Source organism: Peromyscus leucopus, chromosome 11, assembly GCF_004664715.2.
Source record: "Peromyscus leucopus breed LL Stock chromosome 11, UCI_PerLeu_2.1, whole genome shotgun sequence".
Taxonomy (NCBI): domain Eukaryota; kingdom Metazoa; phylum Chordata; class Mammalia; order Rodentia; family Cricetidae; genus Peromyscus; species Peromyscus leucopus.
This window is the reverse complement of record NC_051072.1, coordinates 6130911-6153539: the sequence shown is the minus strand read 5'-3', so window position 1 is coordinate 6153539 and position 22629 is coordinate 6130911. Positions and strand designations below refer to the sequence as shown.

General features: G+C 46.6%; 1 protein-coding gene across 1 annotated transcript in view; it reads right to left on the bottom strand.

The window, feature by feature from the left end:
* Trio (trio Rho guanine nucleotide exchange factor) overlaps positions 1-22629 on the bottom strand; it is a 317342-nt gene that overhangs the window by 56296 nt on the left and 238417 nt on the right.

Genomic DNA, 22629 nt, shown 5'->3' with positions numbered 1-22629 from the left:
CCGTGCCACTGGGCTCCATCAGCTTAGAGAGAGAAAAGAGAAAGAAAGGGGGCTGCCTTAGAGCTCATATTCTTGCATCTCAAGCTTGACGCCTGGCCCTTCTTCTTCCAGGTGACAGTCATGAGTTCATTTGCACCCCAGGACTGCGAGTTAACCGTAAGAGCTAACACAGAAAGCATTTTCAGTTGTGCGTCTGTGGAAAAAGGATGGCCAACTATTAAAAGTGTCAACAAGAGAGACATTGGTTTGCACACAGAGAGACGAGGGGAGACACATCCAAACACTCTCCGTGGTGGCCCATGGGGACTCTTCCCCGCTGCTCCCACGCTTGTGAGTTTTCTGGTTGTTACAGTTAAGGATCCTGATCTGGTCCCTCAGATTTTCACGGTCTTAGGAGAGAACCGCAAAAAAAAAAAAAAAAAAAAAAAATGAAGCAGAGCATCTGGTGTGTGGCTGCCCAGCCCCCACCCCCATTCCTGCAGGCGGGAAGAGGAAATCGAGGCTCCCTGGACAAATTCCAAGGCTCATTATTCCAACCTCCCTGTGTTTATGGACTTGCTCACTCACCCTAGAGGCCAACTCAGAGCACCTGGAGGAAATTCTTCCGAATGAAAAGCCATAAATCTGTGTTCTCCCTGAAGCCTAGCTGCTGCGGCATACTTAGAAAGATAGACCAGCAAAGATAGAGACTGCAGCTCACCAGCAAGATGCTGGCCCCATCTAGCAAAGTCAATTCCAGACCAGAAAGTCATTTTTGCCCAACAGCCGGACTTTGGCATGGCTAAGGCTACTTGCAAGGAAGGGAGCTCCACTGCTATTACTAGTATCTACGTGTATCTCAAAATTCCACATTCACTAGAAAATCAGCGGGAACATGAGCCAAAATTTCACATTTTCCCCTGGATTATTATCCATGCAGCATGTAAAACCTTTTCTATAAAAGTGAGAACAAAATTATTTTATGAATGAACTTTGCTTTAAAAAAATACAATAAACAAATGTGAATGAGGATTCTGAAGCACACAATAGGCAACAGTGCAGGTGTGTGTGTGAGGGGTGGGAGTGTGAGGGGTGGGGGTGCGATGACGTCACTGCAGGCCCGTGCACTAACACACTTATCCGAAGTCACCTGGGTGGAGTGAGGGACGAAGTACTGGTTCCGGTTTCTGCAGTACTGTGTGTGCTATTCCCTGGGGTCCCGTGCAATGCATACAGCATACTGTAAACTTTGAATGATTTAGGCTTTTCGAGACAGGAGTTCTCTGTGTAGTCCTGGCTGTTCTGGAACTCACTCTGTAGACCAAGCTGGCCTTGAACTCACAGAGATTCACCTGCATCTACCTTCCCGAGTGCTGGGATGAAAGGCGTGCCCCCCCCAACCCCCACCCCACTGAGTTAGCGGTGTTCAAGTGGAGGTGCAGTGGAGATAGAATTTAGACTGCTCCATGGTTTATATGAGACAGCCAGTCTTCACAGCCAAAACAATCCTCTGAGGAGGCTACTATCTTTGTTTATTCACACTGAGGTGAACAGTCTATGTGCTCCCATCCTCCAGGAAAGGTTAGGAAAGACTTGAATCAAAATCGGAATTCCAAACCACACAGTGCTTTGTATGGGAATCTGTTCACTGTTATGGAGGATTCTTCCAGAGTCTAATGCAGGAGATATGCACAGTGCTGGACTGGATCCTGCATGGTTGTGGCTACTTCAGAATGAACTACTCAACAGCTTCACCATCTCATTATACAACTGGGTGCTCTCACTGGAGTTACCTATAAGACAATTTACAGTTTTTTAAAAAAAAATATTTATTTATTTAAGACAGTGCCTAGCAAAGCCGCAGCACAGAGAGGAGAAGTGGGAACTAAGTCTCACTCCTAGCCAAGATGCTCTTCACAACTGATGGCTACAGGTACAACCAGTTTTCTTCAATGGAGTGTTACTGGGCATATCAATCACACATATATGGGTTTTTATTCTGTTTTATTTGTGATAGAAAGAACATGAAATTGGGTGGATAGGGAGGTCTGGGAAAAGCCAGGGGGAGGAGAGAAATATGACCAAAATATACTGTATGAAATTCTCAAAGAAAAAAAAAAAAAAAGACAGTATAAAAGCTATGTAGCCCAGGCTGGCCTGGGACTCAAGACTCCTGGTCTTAGCCTCTTGAATGCTGGGATTCCAGGTGTGTGCCAGCACCACACTGACAGTCCTGAACTTTACCTTCTCTTTTTTTTTTTTAATTTCCTAACAGTTGTTTAAATCTTCTGCCTAAGGCTATCAACATCACAAGTGAACTGAGCTTCCAGGTAGAAACTCCAAGCAGAACAGACTCCCTTGCAGCAGGTACCACCCCACTCACTGTACAGGAAGCAGATGCAGGCCTTTCCCCAGAGGTCAATGCCCACATCATTTACAAGTGCACAAAACGGCCTGTGACCACTTTGGAAATCTTGACAAGCATAAAGAAATCTACTTTGGAATTTATTTCCTGGCTATGAGTCAGAATCTTCTTTTCTGTTCAAGTCTGATGGACATATAACCTTCCATAATTGATGTAGAAATAGGATCAGTGAATATTTAAAATATAACTCTGATACAATGTTGGGGAAGGTGCCTTAAATTACTGTAGAATTTTGAAAATGATGAATAGCCAGCCATCTTCCTGAGAGTAGTGGAAGGGATACGCTGCTGGACTTTCATTTCCCTCCATCCATCCTTTAGTGTGAAACAGCATTTTCTCTTCTTTTTAAATGTGGGTCAACATAAAAACAATCTGTGGTACCAACTTTAATAATATCTCTTAAGACTTTCTTAATAATTTAATAATTATCAGAACAAAAATATGTATAGGAAATATCATAGCATAATCATCCTCCATTATGAAAAAGTCTAATAATATCCTATAGTAAGAAATCCTAAAGTATTAAATACTTCTAGGACTCAAAGGCCCCTCTACAGAAAAGAAGATGCTATGTCTCAAGAGCCATTAAATGCCTGGGCACTCAATGACCCCCCAGGAGGGATGCTCTATCTGGAGTCTCGCTTTTCGGGGAGAGATGATCAAGTTCATGCAGATGAGGTAATCTGCACATATGCCAGAGCTCCCTAGTGGTCCAGACTCTGCATCAGACGTTGACATTACCAATTGTTTTTTCTGCATCAGTTATTTTTAATCAAGTGAGCTCATGCCTCATCTACTTTCATCTTCCCACCGCAGGAATGCCTACTGGCCAGCATCCCTAACTGGGTAGATCCAGGTCATGAACCTTCACATAGTAGGGCATCAGCTCTCAAGAAAAAAACCACTTTGGGACAGTGTAATCAACACAAATATGATAAAAACCATCGTCACCACCTGCCAGTGACTGAAAATACTGATAGCTTTGTGAATGAAACCTATGAAGAAATATCATAGAAAACCATGTTTCCAGAAGCAAAATGAACACTCACAGGGTCGATATTTACTTCCTTAAGGGTCTATAAATCAAACACAAATCTGTTGTTTCCCTCTGACCTCCCAAGGACACCACCCAGAGGTAAGCAGTACCACTTCGTCGCAAGTGCTGAATGCCTATTCAGTGCCCCCTTTACCCATGATATGTCTCCTTTACTGGGGACCCTCCACCCCAACTAATCCTTAGTCAGTCAAGTTAACAGTGAACGAGAAGTGCCTGGAGAGTCTCAGCAGCTCCCTCTGGCTCTACATCATGCTGCCCACTTTGAAGTGTGTATGTGGACAGTGGTTAGAAGCATGTAAGAGCAGATACTGAAAGAGAACCAGGCCAGGATGAGAGTTCTGGCAGAAACCACCCCTGGGAAGTAGGAAGTAGGTGGTAGCTCCTGAGAAATCATTTTGCTGGTTGCATGTGGTGCCAGATGCCAGAGGTGATGGACAGAAAGCCGGCCAGCCCTGGGATGGAGAAGGCGAGTGCCATAGGCATTGGGCAGATCTAAGTCTTCCCTCACTTGGGCTTTCTGTATCCTTTATCCTCCTCAAACTGGAGTGTCTCTCAAGAGACATTTGTAGGGTCCCCTTTTCTTTATTTCTCTATCTGATGGACAAAGCCAGACCCTAGCACCCAGACTCCCTTAATGCAGACTGGAGAGGCTGGAGAGTGCATCTCTCCCATCTGACTTTGTCTTACATGCCACAGTTCTTAAAAGAAACACAGAGTCTAGACACCAGTGCTACAACACTGTTATTCTTTCAACTACTCTGAAAACTCCCAGAACACATTAAAGCGGAGACAGCTAAGTCATGAGAAGGCACGCTGGAGCACAGATCACACTAGGCTGTTCATATGCCATTTCAGAGAAAAGAGAGCATCCGCTGCAGTGCCCAGGCTTTAGAGATGCCCCACGGCACCAATGCCTGAGCACAGCCCTGGTCTTGGTTCCTGGCCACATTTCCAGGGTCCCCCACAAGCCATTCCCACCCAGCCCTTTACAAGGCAGTGAGCATCGGTACATGAGACATTTCTGTTTCCAAACACACATCAAGAGCTGAAGCAGCTGGTGGGAAGGAAGCAGGGGAGAAAGAAGTGCAGAATGAGCATCCGGAGAAGCGGCATACCTAGGTCGAGGATCCAGTACTTGCAGGTGCCTGGCTGTCTGCCGCTGCAGTAGGCTGAGCCGACAGAAGAAAGAGGGTCCAACGTGTTCGCTGGCTTAATGCCGTTAGGCATGGTGAGTGGGGATCTAACGGTCCAGAGCCCCCGACCCTACCTCTCCTCACACGACAGCCAGGGCCCTCACTCAGCGGCGGAGATGGAGGCTCTGCAGCTCTGAGAGCGGCAGCCCATGGCCTGGGCTGATTGCAGCTCTCCTCTGCTCTCGGCTGGCTTCGGAGCACTGCCTAGCAGTTGGGGCTCACATGTGGAATAGCCAGGCACAGACTGCATTCTACCACACTGACTCTAATTGGAGCTCAAGGAAATTCTTCAGGCACCCTGGGAACCAGATGTCTCTCTTCTCCTGCACTGTCCAGCACTGGATTTCCTTTCTCGGTGAGATGTAAAGGGACAGATGTCCTCCCAGCCCTGGCTGTCTGGACAGCTTCACTGACTCGGGCTTTGTGCACATCTGGAGGGAGGTCCTCTCAGAGACCTCTAACAAACAGGGCCTCCTGATGAGACTTGATAAAAAGAGACGTAATGCGGTCTGAGAGCCAGCTGGTTACATCACTGGGCAGTGCTGTACTCCACAGTCCAGGAAGCAGCCAGACAAGAGAAAATAAATACCCTTATATGTGATGTGTAAGGGCGTGTTTATGAAAGCACATCTTGGGCTCTCATTTCTGTCTCCTGAGGAAGCTAGGTATTTTCCCTAGCCTGTACAGCTGCCACTAACAGTCCCCATGTGTCCTCACCCCTGTCTCTCACACACAACGGTTCAAAGGGGACTGTCCCCCTTTGAATCATATTGGACCCTGCTTCTCATGGCAAGTGTGGGCCCTCCAGACTATGAGGGCCTGCTCTGGCTTTGGAAACACCCAGAGTATTCTCTATGTTCATGTCTGGTGTGCAGGACTTATTAGTGTTGTTTTGTCTTCCTAAGACTTTGCTGCATTTGTTGCAAAATAAACTTATAAAAATTCTCCAAGAAAGAAAACATGGGAACGGCACAGACTTCTGTAAAACATTACACGGCACATTCATAGTTTGCAAAGAAAATGGTTTCAGAGGCCAATGTCTGAACACAAGCTGCCACAAAATGGGGCCTTTTGTATGTTTTTCACATTTTAGTTTTATGGCTAGGATTTGGCATTTATAGCCTTACAATGAGCCTCATATTCTCACAGAGCAAAAGCAAGGCACGAGGCTTGTTCTCCCCATAACGGTCCTGTGTGTGATGGATCCAGATGGAATGCTTATTGCAGAACCAAGGGAGAGGTGTAACCCACACAGAGCACTTTTTATACAAGAAAAGGAAACTTTATTACCAAATAAATAACCCTGTTTGTTGGCAAAATAAGCACTAAAAATTGCAATCTACAGAAATCAAGTTATTTGACATTCTCAAGTTTCACCTATCAACTTTATTACATGGTTTACCTTTTCCCTGTCTAAAAATATCAACTGCCAAAGACAGGCTATTAATTAAAAACTAGAGAAGGAGTTGTCAGGGCAATGAATGACCTCATGTGCAAAGCAAGTTCTCTGTGAAGGAAGAAGGGGCTGAGGCTTGAAAGCGAGTCTAGTAATTTTGGCTGCAGATGTATGGGAAATTTCCCCAGAGACCAATCTCTCCAAATCTCTAGCTCACATATGCCAGGAAGCTACAGTACAGCAAGAAAAAGGGGTGCCAGGAGCAGGGAGCTTCTCCTCCATTTTCCTGCTCTTCATGGAAGCGTGGGGCCGGACTGTTCCGTGTGTACATGGGCCCTTTACCCAGTTACGTGAGCATAAGGTGTACCAGGCAGAGGTTCCACTGACCTGGAATCCTTTGTATGGGGAAGTGGGCCAGCAGAAATGTGGAGGTCAGCAAACAGAAGGCATGGAGAACTAAGTGAGGGTTAAGTTCTAACCAATGGCCCAAACACGTAGAAACAATACCCGAACTCTTATTTCTTCCTATTTCAGGGTCACGAAGGGAGGACCACACTTCTGTTGTGATAACTGGAATATATAGGACTCGGCCTTGTTAGCAGGGGGAGAGGGAGAGGGATAGAAAGAAGGAGAGGGACAGAGAGAACGTGTACGCAGATCGGGTGACTTGAGAGACGAGAATTAAGTTTCAGAGGTGGCAATGTGGGGTGAAGAGAAAGGAAACTGGAGGACATTAAGCCCTGGGAATGGGCAGGAACTACAGTGTTGAGTCCATTCTCGCTGTGTGATGGTGTGTATTCAAGAGCCTGTCTGCAGTGGGACATTTTCCAGCCACAGAGTAAGGACAACCGGTTGGGTTTTGGATGACCTGGGGCTACCGAAGGGTTGGGATGCAGAACCACTTTAGAACTGATGGAAAGGGTCTACAAAGAAATAAAGCTAACTGAGTTGTTTTAGTCTTATGTCTTTGCAGAAATAAGTGAGTTGGGTTAGGCAAAGAGTTCAGGCACTGGGCAGAGAAACAGGTATGTTATGTAGAAATAAAAAGGGAAGTTTCACAGGAAGAAAAATGTTTTGGGGTTATTTTTCATGTTTTTGACATTTTAATTTTATGGCTAGGCATATAATTTAGTATGTCACAAAGAAAACAGAAGATTAGTCTAAGATAGTGTGATAAAGACATAATGTTTGTTCATGAGTTCCAAATGCAAGGCATGCTGGGAAGATACAAATGATGGATATAAATACAAAGGGTCCCTGACTTAGAACATTATGTAAGTTGGGATTTGGGGACTGAATTTACGATGGTCTGAAAACACACGTGGTAACACTTGTGCTTTTCCTTACAGCTCAGCATTCAGTGAATTACATAAGACATAAAACAGCCACATGATTAGGCTAACTGCAGACCAATGGAAGCGTTCTGAGCGTGTTTAAGGCAGGCTGTGGTAAATGAGATGTTCAGGAGGCTAGGTATATTAAATGCACTTTCAACTTCCAGTATTTTCAACTTGCAATGAGTTTACTGGGACATGCTATTCATACATTTACTAGTCATTGGGTCATAAATGTCATAATATGAGTAGCATATTTAAGAAAATCGAGTTTTAGCTCTTGGACTCATGGTTATATTTCACATATACCCCAAATAAATATTCATGAACTACAAGGACTGAGAAAGTTATAGGCTAACCTGTGTCCCTCTAAATTTACACAATGGAGTCTTGACCTCCAGTGCCCTTGAATAGGACTGTGTTTTTAGACAGAGTTCAAAAAGGCAATTGAGTTAAGATGGAGGATCTGCACATGATGGCTCATGCCTGTAATCCTGCACTTGGGAGGCTGAGATAGAAAGAATGCCATGAAGTCAAGGCCAGCCTGGACTACATAGTGTGTTTCAGGATAGCCTGAGCTACTATAGGTAAGACCCTAGCTTAATAAACAGACAGACAAGAACAAACAGGAGTCATTAGGGTGAACTTGCAGCCGATGGACTGGCTTTTCTATAGAAAGGAGATGAGGAACAGAGAGAAACAGGGTCAAGTCAGGTGCTCACTAACAGTCACCACAGGCGATGGCCAGTGGCAGGCCTAGGAAGACACCAACCCTGTGAATACCTATCCCTAAGTTTTAGCCTCCAGAAATACATTTCTGTGACAAAATACACTTCTGTCATTTATGTACATCAGCTGGAGTGTGGTACTTCGTCACAGTCCTAGCAAACTAACAAGGAGGTGAGGTGTGTGGGCCTATGTGCTCAGAGTGGAGCCGAGACGTGACACATGAACCAGCACACGGGAGCAGAAGGGGACGGATGGAACAGGGATGGAACAGCAAACCAGCCCTGTAAACACATCCTATCTGCACACGAGAACCCAGACCAAGGGGAGTGCAAGGGAGGCTGCTTCTCACAGGAAGGTGGGTTAGTCTTTCTAAAATGGCTGGTGAGGTGCAGGGTGAATACTCTAGCTAGGGAAATAGTCTACCCGGAGACAACACAGTTAACTATGGGTGAACAAATGTGGATGATGGTACCCAGGCATTTTACTGTCAAAGAGAGAAGACACGCACAGGGAGAGGGAGCGGCCCGGCGGCGGCGCAGTGACTTTAATATGGGTCGAACACAGACGCAGAGGGGAAGGAGAGGGAAGGGAACAACCAAGGGAGGAAATCAGCCTCCCTTCACCTCTGCTGAGAGGGCCGCGCAGAAATGGCCCCATCTTGCCGGTCTTGGGGTCTAAGCCCTTTCTCCTTGTGGAAAGGGGTGATTTCAAGATGGTAGCCTCACAAACACAGACTTCTCACCAGCAGGTGAGGCCATGCCCATGACATGACAGGAACCCGGGAGCAGTTCCCAGGGGGCTCCTAATGACCAATGCTAGAACTCGTGCTGACTGAGGTAGGATACCAGACAACTGCATAGTAGATGACTAAATAAATAAAGGAATGTCACAAACGGATAGCTTAGCCTTCCAGAAAAACCCCATTTCATAAATTTACAAGGAACGAGAAAAACAGATACTACGACTGGCTGGCAGTTCATGAATGATGGCTGCAGGCGGAACTACTGACAGCCGAGGAAACAAAACAAAACAAAACACCAGCAGAAAAGCAGGAGACAAAGAATATTCGCATACTTTATAAAAACACATCATCACATGGCATTGACTAATCACTACCAGAAAACCAGGAAGCAGGGTGGGGAGGTGTCACAGCTGTGATGAAGGCCAGCGCCCAGGGCACAGCAGGCCTCCCCCGTGGTCCTTTTTAGTGCCATTCCTGCCAAAGTGACCCAGATACATGAACTCTGACAAAAAAAAAAAAAAAAAACAAAAAACAAAAAAAACCAGCGAATGAATTCAAAGCGGGAGCATCCTAAACATAAAGAGCCAGTAAGCCTCGGCGGCCACTTCTGAGGGAGGATGCGGGTTATGTTTTGTGTTGCACCCTGTTACGAGGGATGCTAATTTGAGGGGAGGGACACCCAGAAAACAGAATTCTATTTCTGCAGCTTTCCTGAAAGACCCACACTATTTCAAGGAAACATTAAAAACAAGTACATTATGGTATTGCCAATAGCTAACAAGATCGAAACATGGAAAACTTATCAAAAGAGGCAGGCGAGGTCACAGTCTGGCTATCTCCAGGGGTCCCAGAGCCCTAACCAGGAGCACATGGTGCTGAGACTGCGCGTGCTGGGTCTCTGGAATGACACCCTTCATTTCCCTCTGCCGCTTGTCTGTCTCTATGGCCCTGTTCTCTCCCCGGGCTTCCGCTCTGCACAATCTGCCCCCAGTGCCGCCCTCAAGCACAGCTGTGCCGCGCCTCCATGCTGTCTCTCAGGTTCCACACACAAAGATACTCCTGTCCTGAGGAGCCTGCTCCGGTTTCTTTACCCCAAGATAATACCTCCTGCCCTGGGGGCTGGGGGGAAGGACAGAACCCCTGCTTCTTAGGGCCCCATTCACACGCGGGTTCCCACTGCTTCTGCGCAGTGTTAGCCCACAAAAGCACCTTTATGGGGCATTCAAACCCTGCAGCAGAGAGCCAAAACCCGGACAGGCTCCTTTTCATTGCTTTATTTACTATCTTCTCAGAAGCGATTTAAGTTTTCCTTTCTTCAACAGAATGTTCAGATGCTTCTTTTTATGTTAAGCCATTCTCTGATGCCTCAGCATAGTGTGTTATTTGCAGAACTGCAAGATGACAGGTAGACTCTCAAAAAAAAGGCACCCCCCCCCCAAAAAAAAAAAATTCAGAGCAATGTAGCTAGCCCTGGACAGCCAACTGGTGCTGCTGATGCCTCCATTCTATGACATTTCAGAATTCAAGGTGTAAGTCACACATTCACAGGGACGGGACCGGAAACTGAATTCTCTAGCTCTTTCAAAAGGAAGGGAGACCATGTGGTATTGTTTCAGAACAGGGCAGGCCCTCTAACTCCTGCTAGAAGGCTGCAGACACATAAGGAAAGCAATCTTCACCCACGCAAGAGTGGCCTGTGAGTAGATTCTGTGACTAACTAGGGTAGGACAGGAAAGACGAGGCACAAGAGACTCATTCCCTGCAAGGGGCTGCTTTAGGTAGTGTCTGGCTTTTAGAGTGGTCAAGCCATAATTCAAGTAACTGATCATTCTGGGAGGCTGTGGGAGGGCCTAACCTTTTAAGAGTGCAAAGTCAATGGGGGGTGTGTGTGTGCTGTGGGATGTCTTTCTGTATGTTATGAATATGTGTTGCTCTGATTGGTTGATAAATAAAGCAGCGGGAAATTTCAAGAGAGAGAGTGAGAGAAGAAAGGTGAGTGGGGGGAGACGTGAGCTCGCCATCCAAGACACCAGCAGACTGGTAACACCACGGCTACGTGGCAACATATAGATTAGTAGAAATGTGTTGAGTTAAGTTATAAGAGCTAGCTAACAAGAAGCCTGAGGTATTAGGCCATATAATTTGCAATATTATTAAGCCTCTGAGTGATTATTTTATAAGCAGCTGCAGCCTGGGCAGGACTGGAGAAACTCCGGGCTACAGTGTGGGAGCAGTCTTGGGTATAGCAGACCTTACAAGCCAGCTTTGAAATCAACTTTGGGCAACTGACTTTGCCTCTGAAAGCTTCGGCTGCCTCCTTAGATTAAAGCTTCATCACCTCCTTCATTAAAGCTCTGTCAAAGAGATGTCTCCTGCTCCTAAAAACCCATTTTCTACCAAAGACTAAGCTTGTTTACATTAGTTAATTTCTCTGTGCTTCCATTTCATACATCTCACACACATCTCAGTCTCTCTCATACACATATACCACACACACACACACACACACACACACCCTCTTAAATCAAGAACTAAGCTTGTTTACCTTAGTTAACTTCTCTATGCTCTCTCTCTCTCTCTCTCTCTCTCTCTCTCTCTCTCTCACACACACACACGCACACACACACACACACACACACACACACACACACACACACACATTCATACACACCCTCTCGAGCCACAGAGAGGTTATTCTTGAGGATGGAATGTATAAAAAGCTGTGCAATGCCTGGCACTTTAAATCCTCAGTTTGTCCTCTCTAGCTGCTTTTCCTGTGAATTTTTTAAGGCTCCAATAGCCCACCTCTCGCAGACTGAAAGGTGTCTCTCAAATTCTTCTGTTCAAGTTATAAACAGCATATCTAAGAATGAGACACAGTCTCCAAGGTGATCAAAACAAGGCCTGTATGTAGGACGGCTCACATCTCGTCTGATAGCATTCTAACACAAACATTTAGATACAGATATGGCAGGTGAGTGAGGTCGCTTGAGGCGTCAGAGGGCATCAGCCTGTTGACGCCTTATCTTAGACTCTGGCCTCTAGAGCTGGCTTTCTAGGGAAGAGACTTCTGTCAGAGCCACTGGCCTGGGGCTCTGTAATAGCAGCTTAATGGATGAAGATATTTTTTTTTTTCTTCTGACGTGTGTGCTCCATAACAGACATGTTCTGCTCCTTCTGGAGCAGATCTGGTGTAGGCACAGGCGTCTCCCTAGTCTCAGAAAAACCTTACATACAGTTTCAGTGACCCCCCCCCCCCCCAACACACACACACACACACACTATTCTAGAGAGAATAAAGAACATTGTAAGACAACTCTTTCCTTTTAGATATTAAACATTTCAGAAATAAAACACAACAAAGCATAAATTCAGTCAATTTCTCTAGTACTACTTGTCACATATAGATAAACCTTTTTTTCTTTTAACTTACACTCCTAGTGCTTTTCAGCAAATACAAATGGATTTGTATCTATCCCCTGGGCCGACTCCTCTGCAGCTTGACTCTATGTTGCTGTCATACAGAAACTTGCTCCTGTCTTTCCTGTGTGTGTAATGTTCCAAGTGCACAAGAAGCCAAGTTTACCGAATACTATGGCACACAGGGACCTTGAGGCATGGGTAATTCAGCATGTGGACCACTGGACTCATGGGAACATATATTTATAGAATTATTGAAATATAATTGATGGACTAAAGGGAAAATAAAATTCTGGAGAAAGGCAAAATATGTGAGCAAGTCGTAAGTTAATCAGACAAGTAAAAATCTCAGTAAAACTTGCCATGCAGTGATGTTTGCTTAGGTATAATTTTTATTTCCATAAAATCCATAAGATTTGATATGTACTAAGCCCTTTGAATTCTCTTAATTCCATTTTACCCACCTGATGTGTGGGGGAATAATTCCTTAAACTCATTCATATAGATTGATTCATGACTCTGTCCCCGTGTTTGCCTATCAGGTGGGCTTTTGATAGATTACCCTATGGACCAGGCATCTGTACGGAAACATTTCTTAATCTCTCCAAAATGTTTACATCTTCATTACAGATATAATGGAAGAGCTGCAGATTAGGAGTCTCCCATGCAGAATAAGTGTCAGTAGTTCTCAAAGCATGCAGAAAGGCAGCTTCTTGGCTCTCCTCCTCTAAACTGTACAAAGTTAAGAATCTTCCTAAGTGATGAAGCTTATGAATCAAACCACCTTTCACACACAAGGAACTTGTCAGACGGCTCTTCCACGTCTCTCCTCCAGAGTCTCAGCTTTCTTAGGATTCTGTTCCTCACACCTAACACTGCACAATGAATTTTGAAGTTACAATGTAACCCCCTGCCCCATGTACACCTTTTGTTTCTACTGATGGATTCTGGAGGGAACATGAGAGGTATGGAAGGTTGGCTTCCAAGTGCAGATCTCTGCCCTCTGCTCCTCCTCTGTTCTGTATGGGCTCCAGCGGAACTGTGTGGGAGTCTACTGAGGTCTTTTCTGAGCATAGCATCACACTGGGGCAGACCAGTCATGCCGTGTGCTGAGAGGCCAGTGTGGGCCGATCAACAGATTCGGAACACTCCAGAAAGCATGATCATTCCACACTGCTACTCAAGGTCATGGTTTCCCCAAAACTCTGAAGCGAAGCATGGGACAAGGACAGGGGTGGCTGTTATTTGAAGGGCTTTTCCGATGGGCTCCTTTCCCCCGCCTGCACTGTGAGCCAGCTCTGGCATTCTTTATTCCGAGCTGTCTGGAAAGTAGACCTGTGCTTGCTTGCTCCTGTGCTTTCCTATGAATGCAGAACTTTGAATTTACTAGGAACAGATACGGTTTTGTTCTCAGATGTGGGCTTGTTTTCTAACAGTTCAAAAACAATCGGATGGTTTCAGCTGCCTTGTCCCGTCTCTGTGTACTCGGCTTAGAAGTGCGCGTCTACAGCCAAAGCTACTGGAATTCTGTTTGTAGGGAAGCTGCTCTAGGACTCAGACCAAAGTGTCCCCTCACACCTCCCTGAACACAGGGACAGAGTCTAGTCTGCAGACCCACCCCTAAAGCCTGAGTGTAGTCTATCAGGTACCTTCAGAGCCGCGGGCGTTAAGCTGCACCAGGAACCAAGGCCAAGCTCATGGACACGGGCAGTGGGCACGCTCCATGCAGCTGCACACCTGCTGCAACCTGAAGACACAGCTGAGTGTGGAAGTTCTCATCAATTGCATCCTCTAAGTTTCGACAGCTTTAAGTGCTAGGATGCACACATTTAAGAGGAACCCCTCATTTGACTAGTTAACCGTACTCTGACATCTATGCAATGTCAGAAATGAAGGGTTTTTTTTTTTTTTTTTTTTTTTTAAAGTCTTTCTTCTAGAGATTGAGAGGTGGGGGTAGGTCCCAAAGGCCCAGTACCTGCCATATCCCTGATGGCCTGTTTCACATTCCCTGCCACGCTTGCCCACCACGGTTTCTATTTGTTTTCATAATTTCAGCACCTCAGCTTTTTATTTTATTTTATTTTAAAGACACAGTATTGTTAGGTAGACCAGGCTGGCCTTGAACTCACAATCCTCCTATCTCTGCTTCCTGGGTGCTGGGATTACAGGTGTGCATCAATGTGCCCAGCAAGCCATGGCCATTTAAAGCAGGTGTGGGAAGATGGTTTCTCACTGTTTATGCCCTGGCAATATCTATAATTTTGTGGTGACCTAATATGGATACTGTCAATGCCTGCTCATGTATTGTTCCTGTTTTGAGAAGAACTTAAATGTAAAGTTGGAATGGGAAAATGCTCCCAGTATGAAGCACTCTGCAGAATAATAGCCGCTTGTGTGGCTCCGTAATTATATGCTCTGCAGAAAGCACTCCTTAATCACAGGTCTGGGATTGATTACTCAGTCTTGGATATGCAGTGCTCAGGGACAATGTTTTTAATTCTTAGTGCGACTCCATGTTCTTCAGTTTTTCTTCCCACAGGGATTTACATTAGCAGCTGTTCAAACAGAATAAAATGGCTCTTTCCAAGTGAATTAAAAAGCTGCACACAGATCTCCCATTATATGTATTTTTAAGAATATGTGGGCAGGTATGGGTTTGAAATGCCTATGTATTAGTGAACCTGGGGTGTTCTCTGATGGCAGTGATCACGTGGTATGACGCAAATACATGAACACACCAGAATCACTTGTTAATGTCACTAAAAACTTTGATACCCTACACTTTTTGGAACAATTTTAGGTCATTTAAAAGTCACAAGTTATTTCAGTCTCATCTGAGATAGAAAGCTTATAAGTCACCTTCTGGGCGAGTGAATGGAAGCAAATCATGGAGATGCCTGTGAGGAACTGCTTGAGGATCAGGCTTGGGGGTGTTGATGACCACATGGACCCATCCTCTCTTGAGGGGCTACTCCCAGGATGAAGAAGTTTGGACTTGGGGCTGTGTCATCCTTAGGCCAGAGGAGGCGCCAGAAATGGATCTGAGTTTGGTGTCCATGGTGCAGCCTGGACTGACCATGCGTTAGAGGTCCTTGGTGCTGGACAAGCACATCTTAAAGCTACCGTCCAGGGGGTGGGAGAGAGCAAGGCCTGAGCTCTGGGGTGGGGAGGGGGGGCGCGGCAGGCGTTCCTCTGCCATCTATGCTGTGACCAGAAGGTTTGAGGCTGTCCTGAGGACTGGGAATGTGGTTTGGATGGGTTCAGAAGTCTTTGCTGCTGCTTGTTCTCCAAGGGAAAAACATTGTGGCATGCCCTCTGTTTTAGGGTCAGCTGGGAATGCAGAATGCCTGGGTGTGGCTTCCTGAGTGTAGACACACCTGGTGACCTTATGAAGTTCCCATCCCCCACTGGTAGACCTCAGGGAAGGTCTTGTCCCTTGGTCTCATCTCTACAACACGGGTTGAGGGTAGGGCACGGGAATGAAGGGGAGACTTGGCCTCATCCTAATTCCACAAGTCCTTAGGCACAGCATGACCTCACCTGTCCAGACATCAGGGAGGCCGTGGACAGGGGTGACTTGAGGGGAGTAGCCATGGAGGGAGGAACGGCCCTCAGACACACTGTAATTTGCACCTCATGGAAACACACCCTTATTTCATACTGACATAGTGGTTATACATGTGGGCATGATCAGAATCAGTTGTGGAACTCACAGGCCCCGCATCAAGCCTCAGCCATCCACCTCAAGGAATTATAAGTCGTTTCAGGAGTAGCCCATGGCCAAACAGCATCTATTTTTTTGAATTTCAAATGATGGCCTTAGTAAACAATACATTTTTAAAGAATATAGTGTTAAAGTTAAAAAAAAAAAAAAGAACAGAACTCGACAAGTGGAATTAAAAAGACGTTACTTGTTGTCTTCTGTTGAGTGTGTATCTCAGTTGGGGAGTCCCTAGAGCAGAGGCCTCTGTGACTCGCCTTACAATGTGTCCATTTTCTTTGTTTATGGCTACCTTTCAGCGCTGGATGCACAGTGAGCTTTTCTGCTAATGATCACTCCACTGTTTATTTGTAGTTCTGTCTGCTATAATGTTTATAAACTTAGCTTGATACCCACAGCCATCACTCGCTAAAATCTGTTTGAAGATCTTCCAATGACTTCTAATAGTTTCTCTGTCTTTGGTCATCATCAGAGCTTTGTAAACTAGAGTTGATCCTTGCAGGTTGCCCCAAGGTGGTGAAACTCTTGTGAATTAGATCAAGATTAATTCTGTCGGGCCTCCCTCCCACACCATCGCTGGACCAATGGCTTTCTCCCTTAGGCTTTCCCAGAGGATGTTTTGACTGGTGGAATGAGACAGGAAGTGACGTTTGAGGCTGAGACAGCAGGAGAAGGCTCTCTTCGCTTATCTGATACACTGCCTCAGGGGGACAGGGTCTGTGGGTGAACACAGTGATGATGTTGGAAATAAAAGGTTTTGGGGGATATGTTAGGGGGCGGGAAAAACGGGATTTTATTCTAGGTCAACAGAGAGCTACTGATATTTCAACAAGATCTGGGCCATGGGATCTGTGCGCAAGGTGCAAGAGGAGTGGGCAAGGAGCAGGGCTGGGGGGCAGGTGCCAGGAGGTAATGGCAGAAATGGGAAGAGACCGAATTTGAAATATATTGTTGACACAAAACCAGTAAGACAGAGATGACATTCTCAAAGTTAAATGTGGGATTAATGCATCTCTTTATTTATACCTGCAGCTGCAACCAAGTATCTTAAAATGGGGTTACTTCAAGACAGCACAAGTCCATGATCAAGGTGCTGGAAGACTCAGTATTTGGTGAGTCTGTTCCTCAGATGATGCCTCTGCTCTCATTTGATGGATGGGCAAAAGGGCTCCTTCAATAGGACACTGATTCTGCTCACAAGAGCCCTGCCCTGGTGCCCCACCTATTGAGACCAATACACTGGGAATTAGACTTCAACATGTGCCTTGTGGAAAGACCCTGTTCAGCAGCATGCGGTCCAGTAATTCCACCTCTTACTGCACACCCACAATCCCCACAGCAGGGACTCAAGCGGGTATCTAGATGCCCTTGTGGACAGCAAGTGCCCATCAAAGTGATGCACGCAGGCAGAGTAGAGATCAGCTGTAAGGAAGGATATAGAAGCGTGATGCAACAGGACCAACCTTGAAGGCATTATACTAAATAAAGTAAGCCAGTCCCCAAAGGATAGAAAGTAACAGGTGGTTGCCGGGATCTGGGAGAAGAAAAAATGGTTGGGGGTACTGGAAGGTTACAAAGAATCAGATTTGTAAGATGAAGGGGGTGGGGAGTGGGGTGGGGTGGGGTGGTGGTGGTGGTGGTGATGGTGGTGGTGGTAATGCATGGATATTGGCAAAGGCACAGGGCTGTGAAGGCACTTTTGAACAGAACTGTAAACTTGAAAATGACTGCAGGGTAATATCAACATTACATGCTGTTAAGACAGATCACGCAGGACATGATGAAGACAGCTGCAGCTATGTGGCCAGGTTACTAGCTGGCAAACGTAGTTTAGATGTGAACAGACTGGTAGGGCAAACAATAAAGAAGTGAAATTATTGATGAAGATGGGGTGGACAAGAAAACCTCAGCTAGACGTTGGAGAGAGGAGAGAATGTGGACCAGGTCGAGCTCAGAGGAAAAACTACATTTCAGGTAACTTCAAATAAAAGGAGACTTCCTGACTTTCAATCTGGATTAAAGAAAAGGCTGCCTGATACTGATGGCCGCCACATGTCACTGTTTTTAGATGAGGATACTGTGCTTTCTCGCCAATGTGGACCTACGTGCGTCTCCACAGGTTCTGTGGTTAAGCCAAAAGCCACAGACAGTTGCTTTTGATACCTGATTTGCTGTGGTAAAGGGTAGATACTGAGTTTAGAGCCTCAGACACCAGACAAGGGCGTTGGTTTCTCATTTGTGTTCCTTATTTTTCTCAGCCAAAGGAGAAAATAAATGTTATAATTATAAACACCTTAAGAGATGTAGCTGATTTTTCTAAGTAGATGTTTTGTTTCTTTTTTTCTAAACACATCAAAGCGCTAGCAGAAAGCCCACATTTCATCTCATTATGGGTTGGCATAAGGAGAAGTTGTAGGCTTTGAACTGGCTTTATTCAGAAAAGCTTTCTAAGAAACATAAACTTCTGATGGCAGAGGGGGCAAGGATGGTAAGACCGAGGTGTCAGAATCCAGGGCGCCAAAGGCAGGAGGCACCTGTGAGCACTCCCCACCAAAGCTAGATCCACAGGGCCACTCAGTGCCAAGGGGTCTTCTACCAAAGCCCCACTTTTGGTGACACAGTTGTGTGGGGGCTGAGGGAACTTCCAAGTTCAGCTTATTCTAACACGCTGTGTGGCAGTGGGCTGTGGGGAAGGCAGGATATGAGGGTTCACGTCGGCATGCAGGCTGTCCAGGTGGTCTTCCAGATGAAGAGAACCTGTGAGCGCCATGAAAGGACTTCCCCAGAGGATTCTGATACAAATTCATATTTTATGAGGATACAACCATAAAACTAACACTACTAACAGACTTACACTCTGTACTGCCGATATGCAGCCTATAGGAAGTCAGTGATAATAACTTGCCTTACTGAGGGACATAGACAACACCATGTTTTCCTGAACATCCTCAATTTTCTGACCCTCACCCTGGGGTACTGCGGCCACTGAGTGGTCCTCTCACAGTGGTGGAATGCACCAGAACCTTCTTGGTTATGAAAACACAAAGTGCTTCTGGGGTTGGGGTCCAGGCCTGTCATACCTGGTACTGTATAGGCTGAGGCAGGAGGATGGCCTGCCTGGGTTACAGAGTAAAGCCGAGTAACTTGAGAGACCAAGGGGTGAAGAGATAGAGAGAGAAAGGATCTGTTCCCTGTCTCAAAATAAAAAGTCAAGCAGTAGACTGGGGTACAGCCCCGAATTCAATTCTAATGCCACATGGAATGAGTGAATGAGTGAATGAATGAGTGAGTAAATACAAGAACAGCTCGGGTGGAGCTATCACAAGGCAAAGAGGACATTCTGAGATGGTCTCCTAGGAAATACAGACATTTCTGATGTTCCTGTTTACTCCTGTGACCACGTAAATAGAAGCTTTACAAGTTGAGACCCTGGGAAGGAAAGGTCACGTGGCTTTCTTTACTGGAGTTTGCCAGAGTTACCTGACTCTTTACTGGAGTTTACCAGAGTTAGCTGACACCCACTGCCAGCTAGTCAAAGCCTGTTCCCAAGGGAATAGTCACTGGTGGTTCTCAGTGGGTGATTCTCAGTGGGGCATGCTGGAACAAAGGCAGGACCCTCCGCACAAGGCCAGCCCCAGATTCTCAAGTCACAGCAGACGGCACAGACCACAGACAGATAAGGCTGGCCAAGCATGGATTTGCTGAAGCCACATTCTATTTTAGTACATGCACTGTCTGCTGAGTTGGTGACTAAGATGCTGTGAGGAAGAAGAATGGCAGCCAGACCAGGGCAATGTCAACACCCCAGGCCATCTGTCTGTCTGCAGAGGACAGCAGAAATGCAATTTTCCAAAATAATCTTCCCACACACAGGGGAAAGCTCTCTCCATGGAGTAATGCTCACAGTTGGGTCTAGTTTCAGAGTCAAAAACATTTTCTTACAACGTAAACTGTGCGACTCAGTTTCTTTTTAAGTTGGTTTTATGCAGGCTGCATCTTTATCCTCCTGAAATCACCATAGAGATACACAATGTCTTGAGAAGGTCACCTGGCTCTCACGAATACCAAGCCTTCTCCCTGGCCAACACAGTTCCAGGGCTAGGCAAGCTTCAGGGCCACCAAGAGAGCCCTGGTTCCACTCACAGTGAGCGGGGAGACCTCCCAGATGATACGGACCCTCACAGGGAACCTTTAAGCAGCTTATTCTTCACAAGCAACTGAACAGCTAACTTCAATGGTCATAGATTTATACTTGTAAAGTGTATGGAAATTTAAGCTGTTTCGACATGGAGTTATGAAATAAAAAGCTGCTAAGACCAGGACTAGAGAGCAACGTACTTCTTCATTCTGCCTGGAAGGGCAGAGTGCTAAGACTCAGACTGCTAAAAACTATCTTTAGGAATTACTGAAAGGGATATAGATACATAATAGTGGTGTCTTCAAGCCGAGGAGTTTGTGGGGTGGAACACACAAGCCAGCTTGCTTATGTGACATCCCTAAAGGCATCCGATCCAGCCATAGAATGATGCCATTGAGTCTTGTGAGAAGCCCTGGCTCTCGGCTTCCCTCCATCACTGCGGCATCCTCCCAGCCCAGAGTTCGAGGCTCCACACCAGGCACCGGGGGACCAGCACAGCCCGCACCAACACCCCGCACACACCAACATTTCACCACCTGCAGTGGCGTGCACCACACGGCAGACAGGAGGATGGGCTGTGGGCTGGTCAGAGGCAAGTCAAGATCCTGTGCTTCCCAGATGGCAGACGCCTCTGAAGACTATGTCTCCTTTCTGGGTTACAGTCTCACTGGACTTCAGGACAGTGGCCTCCGGTCTGCTAGACAAAGGCTCTGGTCAAGGCTACCCTTCCTGGGCCCGACCTCCACAAGATTCTCCGTCAGAGGCCCGCGGAAGCTGGAGGAGAGTTTCTTCCCCTGACCTACTGCACTGTTGCTGCCCAAGTCCTGATAGCGAGGGAGCAGCCAGCCGGCCTTCAGTTTCCTTCTGAGAAAATTAAAACAAACCAGGACGAGGAGAAAACTGGAGACCTGAGCCCTTAACCACCCACTGTGCTCACAACAGCAGGCACAGCTGTAAGAATGGGGTGCTAGAGGCCTGTGAGTGGAGGGGTGATGTTTCAGAGACTGGACATCACAGAACGCACGCATTCAGGCAGAAAAACAAAATGGCCACTTAAGAACCAGCAAAACCCCACATTCACTGCAGGGTTTCAAGACACAGTCAAGTGTGCTGAGGACGCAGGAGTTCTTTGCCTCAGCTAAGCTGCAGCTGTGGACACCGGGAAGTAAAGAGCACACACGCAGGAGAGGCACAGCAAACGCAGTCTTTCATACAAGAGCTGTATGTGGTGTGTTCACCAGGTTCACCAGGGCTCCTCAGGAGGATACCAAACCTTATTTCCAGTCCAAACTCAAGGACTAACACGGATCAGGTGAGCCTGAGTCGGCCGTGGGCTAGGAAGAGTGCAGTTTAGTGCCGGAGGACTTCTCCCTGGATTCCAGCTCCGAGTCACAGAAAGGTCTACACTACTCTAAACCCGCAGTTCCCAGAGATGAAAAATGACACTCGGCTTTTCTGAGTCTCATTCATCCTGTGTCTCACTATGTGATGGTGAGTTCACAGGCAGGGCCTGGGGCCCCCAGCCTGGCTATGATGAATGAGATGCGCTAACTGGAGGCTGCGTCCTGGGCAGCTTCCTTCAGCTCAAAGGAATTACACATGGCGGCTCGAGGACAGCACCCGGACTGTCAGGATGAGCGCGAGGGTGGAGGGGAGTGGAGGAGAAGGTGAATGGCAGAGGGAGCGACGTTCGCGCAGATAAAGCCAGCTGTGCTCCCCAAAGCCAGCAGGACCACCCACTTTCCAGAACTGTACAGCAGGCTGAAAGGGCCGCGCTGCCCACTGCACCCTCAGACCAGCGGAGAACACCGCTTCCTCCAGGGCAGAAACTTCTCACCAAGATGAATGAGTAAGCCAGGCCCACTCAACAGGCACACAGCACAAGCTGTGTCTGTCCACCCATATGGAAAAAAATAAAAAGAAACGCTAATTTCAACAACACAGTTTGTTTACCACCTCTATGGAATGTCATTTCAACACATAGAGTCTTTTCCAGAAAACTCTGCATCCCTTCCCATCTGCAGCACACCTCCGTCAGGACAGGCCACTCTTACATGCTCAGCAGCCTTCAGCCCCGAGGCCTCCCTCCGTGGTGGCCGTTTGTAAAGACTTTCATGGTCTTCACAGGAACTAAGACACCCACACTCCAGCAGTTCGGCTCTGACAAGGTAATCTGGAGGAGCTGCCTGGGAATGCGACATGCTTTGCAAATGTTAAAGCAGGTCTCCAAAAGGCACGTCTTTGCAGGCACACAGAAGGCTTTCACCTCTCAGGGTCAGCTCCATTCTCCCCATGCATGCTCCCGTGGAGCTTGAGAAAGCCCCAGACTCTTCCTCTACACAGCTATAAAATGGGAGTGGCTAAATAAATCTCAGGCCCAAATTTGGTCTCCAGGAATTTAGTGACAGCCCAGAAAGGTTGTGTGAACATCTGTTTCAAAAGAGGCGGGGTTCGGTCCCACCCCCTTACCTGCCAACTTCAAGCAAACTGGAAGA